The following is a 17140-nucleotide window of genomic DNA, read 5'->3' as shown; positions in this document are numbered from 1 at the left end:
GTGGAGATACATACGTGTGCATAGATTCCCCTTGCATTGATTTTTGCGCATGCGTGCGGACATTTTCGTGCGCGCACTGGCAGATAGTGAGGATCTTGTTGGATTCTCCAGCCGGTCACTTTGCGCATATGGGGTGATGTCCATCATTTGTGGAGCGCATGGTGACATGCATACTTGTGGAGATGGTGGGAGTGTCATTAGATACCTTGGTTGTTCATTCTGCGCAGGCGCGGTGACGTCATTTCCGCCTATGGAACGCAGGATGACACGCACGCCGATTTATAGCGTGCCTCCTGCATAGGGTTTCGCTGATTTGTTTCTTGACTACCAAACACAGGTGTTGGCGATTAGGGCAACAACAGTAAGGCTGCCGTCACACATTCAGTATTTGGTCAGTATTTTACATCAGTATTTGTAGCCACAACCAGGAGTGGGTGATAAATACAGAAGTGGTGCAGATGTTTCTATTATACTTTTCCTCTGATTGTTCCACTCCTGGTTTTGGCTACAAATACTGATGTAAAATACTGACCAAATACTGACAGTGTGACGGCAGCCTAAGTGCACTTACTTCTATTTAGTAGTGTATTTCACATCTTCCCCTGACGAAGCTACACATGGTAGCGACACGCGTAGGGACGCCCTACATCGTACATATTGATCGCTTGGCAAGTATGAATTTTGTCTATATGCATGCCTATTGATATTATTTGGATTATTTTTCACGGCTATACATTGATTATCTGCTTTGCACATTCTCTCCATAAGTGTACCTGGGTATCGTTCTTTACAAGATGATAAGAGTGTTTACATCTCCAAGTGGAACTGTGCCACATCTGTGATATTGCACATATTTCAGAATTTTAGCTAATGGGCTATATTTAAGCCTGGTATTTATTAATATTGGTTTTTTGAAACATTAATTTTGGAAATAGTATTTAAAATTGCTCCTAGTAAGCGGATACGCAATTCACAGATTACTAAGCATCCACAGTATCACTCATGGATTTTCTGTTTATATTTAGCTGTTATGACCCCATTGAGCCATGACTTGTGTGTGTTTTAGATGTTTTTAAATGTTTTTTTTTATATATATGTATGTGCACTTGTTATTGCTTCAATAAAGCCTTTTGTTCACATGTATATTGGGTGTGTGCACCTCCATTTGCATCTTCTTTTTCTTTTCACTTCCTAAACATGCATTTATAGGACGCTAAGGTAGCACCCCTTTCATTATCTTTGATATTTATAATGTGGCGGTGCCCGCTTGTTCGTTCTTATTCAATTCACTTCAGAGGATGCGACAGTTCGTTTAGAGCATGTAGAGACAAGCTAGTAATTTTATATTTTACTCCAAAAAAGGTAGGCAGTGTTTACAAGGTATAAAAAGATATTATAAAAAAGACAAAATCATGTGTACAATACAATTACAAATAAAAGAAGGATTAAAATTGAAAAAACACTTACATAGCGTTCAGATCATTTCATCTCCTGTTTGCCCATGTGCTCAGGAGATACATCAAGATGCATGTCACATCTGTAGAGAGGATGGATAATGGGCAAAAAGACTCCGGAAGACTGCTCGCTTCTAGTGATGAGCGAATATACTCGTTACTTGAGATTTCCCGATCATGCTCGGGTGTCCTCCGAGTATTTTTTAGTGCTCGGAGATTTAGTTTTCATCGCCTCAGCTGAATGATTTACAGCTATTAGCCAGGCTAAGTACATGTGGGGGTTGCCTGGTTGCTAGAGAACCACCACATGTAATCAAGCAGGCTAGTAGCTGTAAATCATCCAGCTGCGGCGAAGAAAACTAAATCTCCGAGCACTAAAAAATACTCGGAGGACACCCGAGCGTGCTCGGGAAACTCGAGTAACGCGTATATTCGCTCATCACTACTCGCTTCACTACTTGTTTCTTAGCCTAAAACCCAGGCACTCCCCCTGCAGTGACATCACTTAGGGGCTGAAACCTCCCCTTTACTTAGCTTCTTCCTGGTGAGGTCTGTCAAGGCTTTCGCCAGGCTACTATAGTTCTGTATGACGCGCCTATAGTACCCTGCAGTGCCCAGGAAGGACATCACCTGCTTATTGGTCCTGGGGGTGGGCCAGGACGCGATCGCATCCACTTTCCCAGGCTCTGACCTCATGGATTTCCCTCCTACCCGGTGCCTCAGGTAATGGACCTCTCTCATGCCCATCTGGCACTTTCCCGGCCTGATGGTCAGACCTGCTTGGTGAATTCGCCTGCACCTCCTGTAGATTCTGCAGGTGTTTATCCCAGGAGGAACTGAAGATGGCAATGTCACCCAAGTACGCCACCACATACTTCTCCAGTCCCTGAAGCAGGTGGTTGGAAAGTGGCAGGGGCATTCTTCATGCCGAATGGCATGACCGTGGACTCGTACAGTCCGAAGGTTGTGATAAAGGCGGACTTCTCCTGCACTTTGGGGCTCAGGGGAATCTGCCAGTATCCCCGACTCAGATCCATTATGGACAAATATTTTGCGGCAGCTAACTGCTCAAGCTCTCAAGCAGCTTCTCGATGTGCAGTATTGGGTGCACGTCAGAGGCTGTAATGGCTTTGAGCCCCCTGTAGTCCACGCAGAACTGGGTGGTCTGATCCTTCTTTGGCACGAGGACTACAGATGAGGCCCATGCACTTTTGGACCGTTGAATCACCCCCAGCTGTAACATCTGTTATGATCCGGTGGACTTGGAGCCGCATGAGACTTTCTCAGGAGTAGGTGGAACCTATACTGACCGCAATCCCTAAACTGACACCGCAACTAGAAGTAGCCGTGGGGTGTACCTAACAATCCTAGACACCTCGACACAGCCGGAGGACTAAATACCCCTATAGATGGAAATGGGAATCCTATCTTGCCTCAGAGCAGAACCCCAAAGGATAGACAGCCCCCCACAAATATTGACTGTGAGTATTAGAGGAAAGACACACGCAGGCAGAAAACAGGGTTTAGCAAAAGAGGCACTTCTAGCTAAACAGAAAAGGATAGGACAGAATGCTAAGTGGTCAGTAATAAAACCCTGAAAATATCCACAGCAGATAATACAAAATTCCACCATCTAACTAAAGACATGGAACGTATATCTGCATCTCCTGAGAATCCAACTTGACTGGAAAAATCCTAGCACAGTCTAAGCTGGACAAGAAAAAACAATGAAAAGCACTGATCTGTAAAGCACACAGCATGTGTGCTGCAGAAAAAGAAACCAGACACTTATCTTTGCTGAATTGGCAGCAGGGCAGGAGGAACCAGACTGAGATCCAAACCTTCCAAGAACAATGGACAACTGGCAAGGACTAATGAATCCTGCAACCTTAAATACCCCAGTCAGCACTGCAATCAGCAGGGACACCTGCCCAAGATTGCAACCCAGGGACAACTGTATTACCACCAACAACCACCGGAGGGAACCCAAGAGCAGAATTCACAACAGTACCCCCCCTTGAGGAGGGGTCACCGAACCCTCACCAGAGCCCCCAGGCCGATCAGGACGAGCCAGATGAAAGGCACGAACCAAATCAGCAGCATGGACATCAGAGGCAAAAACCCAAGAATTATCCTCCTGGCCATAACCCTTCCATTTAACAAGGTACTGAAGCCTCCGCCTCGAAAAGCAAGAATCCAAAATCTTCTCAACCACATACTCCAACTCCCCATCAACCAACACCGGGGCCGGAGGATCAACAGAGGGAACAACGGGCACCACATATTTCACAATAAAGATCTATGGAAGACATTATGGATAGCAAAAGAGGCCGGAAGGGCCAATCGAAAAGACACCGGATTAATAATCTCAGAAATCCTATAAGGACCATTAAACCGAGGCTTAAACTTAGGGGAAGAAACCTTCATAGGAACATGACAGGAAGACAACCAAACCAGATCCCCAACCCGAAGCCGGGAACCAACACACCGACGACGGTTAGCAAAACTTTGAGCCTCCTCCTGAGACAACACCAAATTGTCCACCACATGAGCCCAAATCTGCTGCAACCTGTCAACCACAGAATCCACACTGGGACAATCAGAAGGCTCAACCTGCCCCGAAGAAAAACGAGGATGAAAACCAAAATTACAAAAGAAGGGCGAAACCAAAGTAGCTGAACTAGCCCGATTATTAAGGGCAAACTCGGCCAATGGCAAGAAAGCCACCCAATCATCCTTATCAGCAGACACAAAGCATCTCAAATAAGTCTCCATGGTCTGATTAGTTCGCTCGGTTTGGCCATTTGTCTGAGGATGAAATGCGGAAGAAAAAGACAAATCAATGCCCAGCCTAGCACAAAAGGCCCGCCAAAACCTAGAAACAAACTGGGAACCTCTTTTGGACACAATATTCTCCGGAATACCATGCAAACGAACTACATGCTGAAAAAACAACGGAACCAAGTCTGAAGAGGAAGGCAATTTAGGCAAAGGCACCAAATGAACCATCTTAGAGAACCGGTCACAAACCACCCAAATAACCGACATCCTCTGGGAAACCGGAAGATCAGAAATAAAATCCATAGAAATATGCGTCCAGGGCCTCTCAGGGACCGGCAATGGCAAAAGCAACCCACTAGCATGGGAACAACAAGGCTTGGCCCGCGCACACGTCCCACAGGACTGCACAAAAGAACGCATATCACGTGACAAAGAAGGCCACCAAAATGACCTACCAACCAAATCTCTGGTACCAAAAATACCAGGATGGCCAGCCAACACAGAACAATGAACCTCAGAAATCACTCTACTAGTCCATCTGTCAGGAACAAACAGTTTCCCCACCGGACAGCGGTCAGGTTTGTCAACCTGAAATTCCTGAAGAACCCGTCGTAAATCAGGGGAAATGGCAGAGAGGACCACCCCTTCTTTCAGAATACCGACCGGTTCAAGGACCTCAGGAGAATCAGGCAAAAAACTCCTAGAGAGGGCATCAGCCTTAATATTCTTAGAACCCGGAAGATACGAGACCACGAAATCAAAACGGGAAAAAAACAAGGACCATCGAGCCTGTCTAGGATTCAGCCGTCTGGCAGACTCGAGGTAAATCAGATTCTTATGATCGGTCAAGACCACAATACGGTGCTTAGCTCCCTCAAGCCAATGTTGCCACTCCTCAAACGCCCACTTCATAGCCAACAATTCCCGATTGCCGACATCATAATTGCATTCGGCAGGCGAAAACTTACGGGAAAAGAAGGCACATGGTTTCATCAAGGAACCAACAGGATCCCTCTGAGACAAAACGGCCCCTGCCCCAATCTCAGAAGTGTCAACCTCAACCTGAAACGGAAGAGAAACATCCGGTTGACGCAACACCGGGGCAGAAGTAAACCGGCGTTTAAGCTCCTGAAAGGCAGAGACAGCCGCAGAGGACCAATTCGCCACATCAGCGCCTTTCTTCGTCAAATCGGTCAAGGGTTTAACCACGCTGGAGAAGTTAGCAATGAACCGGCGATAAAAATTAGCAAAGCCCAAAAATTTCTGAAGGCTCTTCACGGATGTGGGTTGAATCCAATCATGAATGGCCTGAACCTTAACCGGATCCATCTCGATAGATGAGGGAGAAAAAATGAAGCCCAAAAACGAAACCTTCTGCACTCCAAAGAGACACATAGACCCCTTCACAAACAAAGCATTATCACGAAGGATCTGAAATACCATCCTGACCTGCTTCACATGAGACTCCCAATCATCGGAAAAGATCAAAATGTCATCCAAATACATAATCAAGAATTTATCAAGATAAGTCCGGAAGATATCATGCATGAAGGACTGAAAAACAGATGGAGCATTAGAGAGCCCGAATGGCATCACAAGGTATTCAAAATGGCCTTCGGGCGTATTAAACGTAGTTTTCCATTCATCACCCTGCTTAATACGAACAAGATTATATGCCCCCCGAAGGTCAATTTTAGTAAACCAACTAGCCCCCCTAATCCTAGCAAACAAATCGGAAAGCAGGGGTAAAGGGTATTGAAACTTGACCGTGATCTTATTCAAGAGGCGATAATCAATACAGGGTCTCAAGGAACCATCCTTCTTAGCAACAAAAAAAAAATCTCGCTCCCAACGGTGAAGAAGATGGCCGAATATGCCCTTTCTCCAAAGACTCCTTAACATAACTCCGCATGGCGGTATGTTCAGGCACAGACAGGTTGAAAAGTCGGCCCTTAGGAAACTTACAGCCTGGAATCAAGTCAATAGCACAATCACAGTCCCTGTGCGGTGGAAGGGAACTGGACTTGGGCTCATCGAATACATCCTGAAAATCAGACAAAAACTCTGGAATTTCAGAAGAGGATGAAGAGGAGATTGACATCAAAGGAACGTCATTGTGAACCCCCTGACAACCCCAACTAGTCACAGACATAGACTTCCAATCCAACACTGGATTATGTACCTGCAACCACGGAAAACCCAGCACGATAACATCACGCAGATTACGCAACACCAGGAATCGACAATCTTCCTGGTGGGCTGGCGCCATGTGCATGGTCACCTGTGTCCAAAACTGAGGCTTATTTTTAGCCAAAGGTGTAGCATCAATCCCCCTTAAAGGAATAGGATTCTGCAAGGGCTGCAAGGGAAAACCACAATGCCTGGCAAACTCAAAGTCCATTAAGTTCAAGGCGGCGCCTGAATCCACAAACGCCATGACAGAAAATGAAGACAATGAGCAGATCAAGGACACAGATAACAGAAATTTAGGTTTTACAGTACTGATGGTAAATGAACTAGCGATCCTCTTTGTACGCTTAGGGCAGACTGAAATTACATGAGAAGCATCGCCACAATAAAAACACAACCTATTCTGACGTCTGAATCCCCGTTGTTCCGTTCTAGACAGAATCCTATCACATTGCATAGGCTCAGGCATCTGCTCTGAGGACAACGCCACAGCGCGCACAGTTCTGCGCTCCCGCAAGCGCCAATCAATCTGAATGGCCAAAGACATAGAATCACTCAGACCGGAAGGCGTGGGAAACCCCACCATAACATCTTTAACGGATTCAGAAAGACCCTTTCTGAAAATTGCCGCCAAAGCATCATCATTCCATTTAGTCAACACAGACCATTTTCTAAATTTCTGACAATACAATTCTGCCGCCTCTTGACCCTGAGACAGGGCCAACAAGGTCTTCTCTACTTGATCCACAGAGTTTGGTTCATCATATAATAATCCTAAAGCCTGAAAGAAGGCGTCTACATTAAGCAAGGCCGGATTCCCAGATTCCAGGGAAAATGCCCAATCCTGAGGATCGCCACGCAGCAGGGAGTTGACAATTTTAACCTGCTGAATGGAATCGCCAGAGGATCGAGGTCTCAGAGCAAAAAACAGTTTACAGTTATTTTTAAAACTCAGAAATTTGGACCTGTCACCAAAAAACAAATCAGGAATAGGAATCTTCGGCTCTAAAGCAGGAGTCTGAACTATATAATCAGAAATACCCTGTACCCTAGCAGCAAGCTGGTCTACACGAGAAGCTAATCCCTGAATATCCATGCTAGCACCAGACTCCTCAGCCACCCAGAGAAAAAGAGGGAAGAAAAGACAAAGCAGGCTACAGAAAAAAAAATGGCTCAACACCTTTATTCCCTTCTTCTGAGATGCATTTAACTCATTGTTGGCCAGTTGTACTGTTATGATCCGGTGGCCTTGGAGCCGCATGAGACTTTCTCAGGAGTAGGTGGAACCTATACTGACCGCAATCCCTAAACTGACACCGCAACTAGAAGTAGCCGTGGGATGTACCTAACAATCCTAGACACCTCGACACAGCCGGAGGACTAAATACCCCTATAGATGGAAATGGGAATCCTATCTTGCCTCAGAGCAGAACCCCAAAGGATAGGCAGCCCCCCACAAATATTGACTGTGAGTATTAGAGGAAAAACACACGAAGGCAGAAAACAGGGTTTAGCAAAAGAGGCCACTCTAGCTAAACAGGAAAGGATAGGACAGAATGCTAAGCGGTCAGTAATAAAACCCTGAAAATATCCACAGCAGATAATACAAAATTCCACCATCTAACTAAAGACATGGAACGTATATCTGCATCTCCTGAGAATCCAACTTGACTGGAAAAATCCTAGCACAGTCTAAGCTGGACAAGAAAAAACAATGAAAAGCACTGATCTGTAAAGCACACAGCATGTGTGCTGCAGAAAAAGAAACCAGACACTTATCTTTGCTGAATTGGCAGCAGGGCAGGAGGAACCAGACTGAGATCCAAACCTTCCAAGAACAATGGACAACTGGCAAGGACTAATGAATCCTGCAACCTTAAATACCCCAGTCAGCACTGCAATCAGCAGGGACACCTGCCCAAGATTGCAACCCAGGGACAACTGTATTACCACCAACAACCACCGGAGGGAACCCAAGAGCAGAATTCACAACAAACATCTAATCGATCTCCTAGCGCATAACCTGCTGAAACTCGTCAGAGATCCGATACAGTGATTCCTGGTGTCCACCTAACTCAGTGCTTCCAGGTTGGTTGGAGAGAACGGCCCAGAAGGGTTCCAGCCTGGTTCGCAGCTGCGACCGCTGGGGTTCGGTTAACAAGGCACTTATCTCCACGTCCTTGATGGACCCACCCACCTTGGCTTGGGCCAGCATGTCCAGGAGGGGGTCTTCCTCCCCGTCTTCAGGCAGGTTGCAGACCGGTAGGATGTAGACTTCACGTTCGTGATAAGCCTTCATCATATTGACGTGAAAGGCCTTTCGCCTACCCCAAGCGTGGTCAAGCGTGACCACGTAGGTGACTGGGTAGATCTGTTGGTGGACGAAGTACAGGCCTTCCCCAGCTGCCTGAAGTTTATTCTTTGGTGTGGGGACCAGTACCCACACCTTTTGACCCATCTGGTAGGTCCGCTTCCGGGTGTTCTGGTCGTACCAGTGCTTCTGGTTAGCCTGACTAACTGCGTCAAGTTCTGCATTTTGTCACAGAAGCGCATGACATTCTCCACTATTTTCACTTCCGAAGGGTTCGGCTCCTCTTCCCGGGATTCCCTTACCAACCCAAGGGGTCCCCGGACTTGCCTGCCGTACAGGAGCTCGAACGGGGAGAACCCCGTCGAGGCCTGCAGAACCTCTCGGTAAGCGAATAGCAGGTGTGGGAGGTACCGCTCCCAGTCGCGTCATTGGGTCTCAACCAGCATGTGAAGCATCTTATTGAGGGTACCGTTGAAGCGCTGACACAAATCATTGGTCTGGGGGTGATACGCACTCGATGCCAGACGCTTCACCTGCATTCTCTTACAGAGGGCCTCCATTAGGCGAGTTATGAATTGGGTCCCTTGGTTGGTAAGCATCTCCTTGGGAAATCCTACCCGTGAAAAGATGGCCAACAGAGCATCCGACACCTAATCTGCCCTAGTTGAGGACAGAGCCACTGCCTCTGGGTACCGGGTAGCATAGTCTACCAGAGTAAGGCCATATTGCTTTCCAGAGCTGCTGGGGACGGCCAGCGGGCCCACAATGTCCACCGCGATCCTCTGGAAAGGCTCCTCTATCACTGGCAAAGTGATCAAGGAAGCCTCAAGAGCAGGCCCCACCTACCCACTCTTTCACAGGTGATACAGGAGCGGCAGTAGTTTGTCACATCTGTCCCCATCTTGGGCCAATAGAAGTGTTGAGACAGCCGGGCCTTAGTTTTGCTGATCCCCAAGTGTCTAGCGAGCGGGATCTCATGGGCAATCAGCAACAACTCACCCCTAAATTGGTACGGGACGACCAGCTGTCTGTCCCTCAACCACTCCTTTTGGGATTTTCCGGGTACTGTCTCCCGGTACAACCTCCCTCGTTCCCAGAACACCCTCTCCTTATCACTCACGAAGGTGGGCATCTCGGAGAGGTGTCTCAAATTCTCCAGATTCGCATCTGAGTGCAGAGCAGCCTGGAACTCCTGGCTAGAGGCAGCTAGAAGCGACGTCAGGGTCCCTTCCCCACGGGAACCCTCTGGGACCTGCTCTGGGTCCATTTCTGGTTCAGTCACCCCTGTGGCTGAGGAGGGTCCAGAAGGCAGAACGTTATCTGCTTTCCGAGCACTCTGACTGCGGGTGACAGCAGCTACGTAGGCTGTCTCCCTGGGGATTTTAACAGACCCATCAGCCGGCGCTTTCTACCTTAAACCCCAGGTGTAAGCTGGTACTTTGTTATCAGGGCCTGCTTGATGGCCTCATAGTCTGCTTCTCTCCCGCCAGACCAAGATGAAAACGCCTCCAGAGTTTTGCCTTTTAGCCCTGGTGTCAGGTATCCGGCCCATTGGCTCCTAGGCAGCCGGTACTGTCTGCAGGCTTTCTCAAATTCCCGCAGAAAAGTGTCCAAGTCCCCGTCCTTTTCCATCACAGGAAAGTGCTCTGGCCGGGGTTTGGGATCTGAGCTCTGTTGGGCTCGCCGCTGGACTGGGACAACCTCAGCCCCTGGAGTCGGGCTAACTCCAGCTGGTAACCCCGTTCTGCTTGCTGCTCGGCTCTCTCCGCCTCCAGCTGGGCTCTCTCCACCTCTTGGAATTGCAGGACCAGCTGCAGACGTCTCTGTGTCATCTGCGGAGCATTGTTGCAGAGCCAGCTACAGGTGGCGGTCCACGCTACCCTAGTTGCAAGTAGGGTCAGCCTGCCACGATTGGACCTCTGCAGCAGCACCACCTGCGCTGGTGCTGGCTTCTGCGTCCACTGGGCTCTGAGAACCGGCTTGGTCCGCTTTAAATTGCACCAGTTCCATGACCATTTGGACCTTGGTTTTGCCATGGGGATCCAGGCCATAGTATGTGCATATTCCCACAAGAGTGTCCTTATTCTGCTTGGTGTGCCAGCACTCTCCTTTTGCGGCCATCATTGCCAAATAAAAATAGGATGGAAAACCGAAGAGAAAGGGAGGGGGTAATTGAAAGTACACACGGTATTGTCTCGGGACTAGTAAACACTGAGCTCATTCTCCAAAACTTCACAAGAACTGTGCAAGTTTTTAGTGAGAGGAATGATTGCTCAAACCAGATCACTAATGCTCTATGATCCCACCGCTCTGCCACCAGTATGTCACAAATCACAGGGGGATAACTTTATCATCCCACCCCACTGACCCCAATATGTCATGAACCGGGGTTATTTGGTTGCCCAGTTCTTTTCTGAAGGGGATTTATCTATATCCCACTTCCCAGGTCTGGTTTGGAACTTGCAGCTCTCTGGCACCCCCCTTACCCTCAGGTCAGATGGGGTACTGTACCTAGGATAATTAGTCGCCAGAAATACTGCCTTACTATGTACTAGCTAGTGGGCACACAGCAGCGAAGGCGATATAACTACTCCCACTCAGGCAGGAACAATAATTATCAACGCCGTCCGTTGCTACCAGGTTTCCCAAAGGCGCAGGACAAATCCGCTGCCACCAGCTCCGATTTCTTAATGAATTACGGGTCCGGAGCCAACCCACTTAGTAGCGTAATTTACTTCAGAGGACGTGACAGTACGTTATAGAGCAAGGAGCAATGAAGCTAGTAATTTTATATATTTTACTCCAAAAGGTAGGCAGTGTTTACAAAAGGGTAAAAAGATATTATAAAAGAAGACAAATATCGTATGTTCAGACAATTACAAATAAAAGGGATTAACGGTGAAAATCAACTTACAGTTCTTTCATGTGATTCAATGGGGGGGAGGGGACCTTCCCCAAAATCTTCTGGTATGATTGCACAGCATGTCGTAGCTAAATCCCTGGCAAAAGACCCCCCTTTGTTTGGGCCTCTGAGTTTTATACCTTTGCCCAAAACTAAGGGTCTCCCCCTGGATGACCTCGTGGGGTGAGCAGAGCTATGGAATGCACTCCTCTTTCTTGAGTATATGAGAAAACATCCCACATATCTCGGCGCATGAACCTCGTAGAAAGATGACACCCGTGTCGTTATGCTCAGCGCGACATGGGGTTTTATTTAAGTATAGACATGGGGTAGCTGAGTGACCCAGTTATGTAGTAATCCATTTCTCAATTGTGCTGGTTCTGGAACCTAGAAAACTCACTGGCTGATAGTTCTACTGAGTCACATGCCACAAATTTATTTGTCCCACTTCTATCATTAACCAGTGCTATTATATTTACATTTGCAAGGACAAAGAAACCTTGTTTTTTTCCTTGTGCTTCTAATTATGCTTCCAGTTTAAGGCCATAAAACTCGTCAGTGAGGGCTGCTGGCACGCTGGTCTCACATTACAGCTGTATAGCAGGGGGGAGGGGGAGTGAAATCGCAGCGTGTTTGGAACCATGGACCTTCTAGAAAATTACTCAGACCATGGCATATTTACATCGTGACAGTCACATTTTGTATAAACGTTGTACAGGACCTGTTCATATATAGTTTGGTAAAGGATGCCTCAAGCGTGTGAAACGCCTAACTATATCTTGCCATGTGAATTTGCCATTGCAACCCCTGTATCACCCCCTGGCCCCCTCCCAGCACAAGATCATGTTTTCTTCTCTGAGTACCTCGGTGCTGCTTCTCTGCGTCATCTGGGGTCTCCCGGCACGAGAGTGTATTCTCTACAGACGGCTCCACAATGAAAGAGAAACAGTCCGGCTTCACTTTAACTTAAGCTTCTTTACTTAACACAGCATTATCCAGGGCACAGTCAATCATAATAATCGGCAACGCTTTCCCTTGCCTCTTCTCTCTGCCACTAAGCCTGTCCCCGGGACGGTTCGTTTCCTCCGGTCCCTCAGTGTCGTCAATGCCCAGAATTTCTGATTTTCAATGGGGTATTTTCTGCCGTTTCGCACCGGTCCTTAGAATAGCGGCCCGCGCAAAAATCTGCCACATCTTGGATACCTTGCTCCCGTTCTGCTTAGCCTTCTTCCCGTAGCACTGCAGTCCCACTTATACTGCACCGCTATCTCTAGTGTCGCTGTGCTTCGTTCTATACTCTGGCCCTCTGGATACTGACTGCTGGTCCCACTCTTCTAACAAATGTTGCGGGGCACGGTGTTGCCCTGGGCTAGCCAGCCCTGTGTTCCACACGGGCGCCCCGGCCCCAACTGTCTAAACCCGGGAAAACCTTACTACTTATTTCACCATGTCCCTCCTACAATTAACTATTCCTATCTCACTAATAATGCCCCGATCTAGTGGCCAACTTAGGGTACTACTCCCCCTAGCACTATGTTATGAACGGCTCAGGGAACTCACTTTCCCTATCAACAATAACGATGCAAAACATGTAATCAATAATATATATGTACAGAGTAATACACTTCAGGTGTAGCAATACTCTTATGCACGGCTGGTAATACACTTGTACGTGTAGCAGTACCAGAAAATACAGTGTGATAATACACCAGATAGTGCAGAAGTATCACATTAAATAATTAAAGAATCAATATCACACCCCCTACAAGAAGCAATTTTGGATTCAAAGAAGCTGGAACACATCTCCTTTTTCTCCTCAGTCTTTTCATACACGGTGAAGCGCATCTTGCGCCCCATGGAGGACAGTCTCCCATTGTGGCGTCACATTCGTCATTGGAAGGCATGGTGCGCAGCATAGACTGCACCGCCTCCCTCTATTCACGCCACTTCCGTGGACACGGTAGGTCCGTTACACTCAGTGGACGCGGTATGCCTTCCATTGAGATCGCGTGACAACTTCTGCCATATTTTGGCGTGAGTATTGAATACAGACACGTGGGTGAGACATACATGGCATCTCGTCACATGTGGGCTACTGATACAAGCTTACACGAGCACATTAGGTCCCTGATGAACCCTGGTCTATTTTCTGGGCGATCGCTTTGGGTGGGCTTTTCTGATTATCACATGAGATGAGTTCAAGTTTTCTGTACTTCTGTCCGCTGCGTGTTTCACCATATTATCGATCCTGATGGATTATTTGTACTTCGCCTTTATCTATGTTGTATAAGTGGGATATTTTATGTAACTTAGTTGCTATAATGATTCCCCCCACTATGGGGGTCTGAGATCTCTAGCATGTGACTGATCTTCTGCAGATAAAGATACATCAGAACTAAACCCTCCTGAATGTAATCATTCTTCCATTTCATGTTGCTCCCTAGATCACCCATCATGTAGGCAGAAGCCACGATGTCGCCCTCTGGCACTTGGTGGGTTTCATATGGACAGTCAGTCCCTTTAGGGTCCGAAGGCAAAGCCATCGCTGAGTGTGGAACGTAGGAAGAAACCTCCGCGGCAAGGTAGGGTAAGTGAGGGAGAGACACATTCCCCTTCTAGATCCTTCTAGATCTTTCTAAATCTGTGCGTTAAGGTTTGAATGACACGGTGTTCTGTGACTATAGATTAGTTTACTATCTGGGTATTGTAGCCTCATCAATAACAGGGAGGTTTTTTAGGGGTTTTTCTTTCTTTGGTTATAAAAAAGATAAAAAGAGACCAAAGGAGTGGTGATAACATGAGGAAGACCAACATGACTGGGGTTAACAGGATGCAGAGCACCAGGAGGGGTGATAACATGATGAAGAGCACCAGGAGGAGTGATAACATGATGAAGAGCACCAGGAGGGGTGATAACATGATGAAGAGCACCAGGAGGGGTGATAACATGATGAAGAGCACCAGGAGGGGTGATAACATGATGAAGAGCACCAGGAGGAGTGATAACATGATGAAGAGCACCAGGAGGGGTGATAACATGATGAAGAGCACCAGGAGGGGTGATAACATGATGAAGAGCACCAGGAGGGGTGATAACATGATGAAGAGCACCAGGAGGAGTGATAACATGATGAAGAGCACCAGGAGGGGTGATAACATGATGAAGAGCACCAGGAGGAGTGATAACATGATGAAGAGCACCAGGAGGGGTGATAACATGATGAAGAGCACCAGGAGGAGTGATAACATGATGAAGAGCACCAGGAGGGGTGATAACATGATGAAGAGCACCAGGAGGAGTGATAACATGATGAAGAGCACCAGGAGGGGTGATAACATGATGAAGAGCACCAGGAGGGGTGATAACATGATGAAGAGCACCAGGAGGGGTGATAACATGATGAAGAGCACCAGGAGGGGTGATAACATGATGAAGAGCACCAGGAGGAGTGATAACATGATGAAGAGCACCAGGAGGGGTGATAACATGATGAAGAGCACCAGGAGGGGTGATAACATGATGAAGAGCACCAGGAGGGGTGATAACATGATGAAGAGCACCAGGAGGGGTGATAACATGATGAAGAGCACCAGGAGGGGTGATAGCATAATGAAGAGCACCAGGAGGGGTGATAACATAATGAAGAGCACCAGGAGGGGTGATAACATGATGAAGAGCACCAGGAGGGGTGATAACATGATGAAGAGCACCAGGAGGGGTGATAACATGATGAAGAGCACCAGGAGGAGTGATAACATGATGAAGAGCACCAGGAGGGGTGATAACATGATGAAGAGCACCAGGAGGGGTGATAACATGATGAAGAGCACCAGGAGGGGTGATAGCATAATGAAGAGCACCAGGAGGGGTGATAACATGATGAAGAGCGCCAGGAGGGGTGATAGCATAATGAAGAGCACCAGGAGGGTTTATAACATGATGAAGAGCACCAGTGTCACGATAATGTGAATATGCCATGTTTGTGTCTGCCTAACTTTACAAGACACATGCTGCGGGCTATTCCGACCCCCCTCTCTTCTCTTCTGTTGCTGTGTGAGTGTGTGAATCCCAAGCCCCTCATTTCCCCCCTCCCAAAATAATTTTTATGGTCCTTGCAGCTGCAGCAGACAATCCTCCCATCTAGTACCAGCTAAAACCGGTATAAGGCCCTTCCCTGTTATGATCTGGTGGCCTAAGAGCAGCATGAGACGTACTCTGGAGAAGGTGGTACCTGTACTGACCGCAGACCCTGAACTTAACACCGCAACTAGAAGTAGCCGTGGAATGTACCTAGCGTTCCCTAGACATCTCGACACAGCCAGAGGACTAATTACCCCTAGAGATAGAAAAGGGAAAACTATCCTGCCTCAGAGAAAATCCCCAAAGGATAGACAGCCCCCCACAAATATTGACTGTGAGAGGAGAGGGAAAAAACATACACAGACTGAAATTAGAAGTTAGCAAAGGAGGCCACTTCTAGCTAAATAGAAAGGATAGGACAGAGTACTATGCGGTCAGTATTAAAACACTAGAAAATATCCACCACAGAAAATGCAAAATCTCCACAGCTAACTAAAGATATGGAGGGTATATCTGCATCTCCAGAGATACCAGCTTGGCTAAACAAATCCTTATACAGACCAAGCTGGACAAGACAAAAACATGGAAAAGAACTGAGCAATAAGGCCACAGCATGTGGACAGCAAAAATCAAGGCCAGAACTTGTCTTTGTTGAAATGAACTGCAAAGCAGAAGAGACCAGGCAGGGATGTGAATCCTCCAGGAACAATGGACAACTGGCACTGACTAAAGGGTGAAGCAAGACTAAATAGCCCAGTCAAAATTGCAAAAAGTGAACACACCTGATAAATGCTGCGATTCAGAGGCAGCAGCGCTACCACTTACAACCACCGGAGGGAGCCCAAGAGCAGAATTCACAACACTTCCCCATGGCAGGGATTTCTTTGTTCTATTATAGTGATATATTGGGCCACCAATTTGGGCTAGAAAAATAAGGAGTACATATTACGAACGTCCATTGGTAGATCTGTCAATCACTGTAAGTGCTAGCAGCTAAACGCAACGAGTGCAAAGTGCGGATTTCTCATAAACAGAGTGGAATAGCTAAAGCCTACAAGAGAAAAAAGTAAGCAAAAACCCTGATATAACTAAGTAAAAAAGCATTTAAATAACACAGAGTTTTTAGTAATACTGTTTTTTGATCAAAAAATAGCACAAAAGCCATCCCACCTCGTCAAGGTAACTCTGATCGGGACAGTCCTACACTGTCTAATATTAAAACCTTACCATGTGTCAATGTTGATCTCAGTGTGAATAAGGGCAGACAACAGGACTGGGCCCAACCAGTGAAACACTAGTCTGTGGAAGCCTTATATATAATCTCTAGCCCAGAAACAGGGAGGCCACACCTTGGCTTGCACAGAATGCATCAATACAGAGAAAAAAAAAAGCACAAAAATTGAGCTTAACTTGAGTTGGTA

The 17140-nt window shown here is 47.1% G+C and overlaps 1 protein-coding gene across 6 annotated transcripts in view; it reads left to right on the top strand.

Moving 5' to 3' along the window:
- LOC143783161 (alanine aminotransferase 2) overlaps positions 1-17140 on the top strand; it is a 153063-nt gene that overhangs the window by 39311 nt on the left and 96612 nt on the right. For 2 of the 6 annotated variants that reach the window (XM_077271519.1, XM_077271512.1), the window contains exon 2: positions 14083-14220. The exons of 3 other annotated variants lie outside the window; for them this stretch is intronic. The gene's annotated coding sequence lies outside the window, so the exon portion shown is untranslated. Of the gene's footprint in view, positions 1-14082; positions 14226-17140 lie in introns of all 6 variants that reach the window. One more of the 6 variants, XM_077271515.1, reaches the window with a different exon arrangement.

Source organism: Ranitomeya variabilis, chromosome 6 (genome assembly GCF_051348905.1).
Source record: "Ranitomeya variabilis isolate aRanVar5 chromosome 6, aRanVar5.hap1, whole genome shotgun sequence".
Classification (NCBI taxonomy): Eukaryota; Metazoa; Chordata; class Amphibia; order Anura; family Dendrobatidae; genus Ranitomeya; species Ranitomeya variabilis.
Note: the sequence above shows the minus strand (reverse complement) of the source record. Positions and strands in the feature narration are given on the sequence as shown.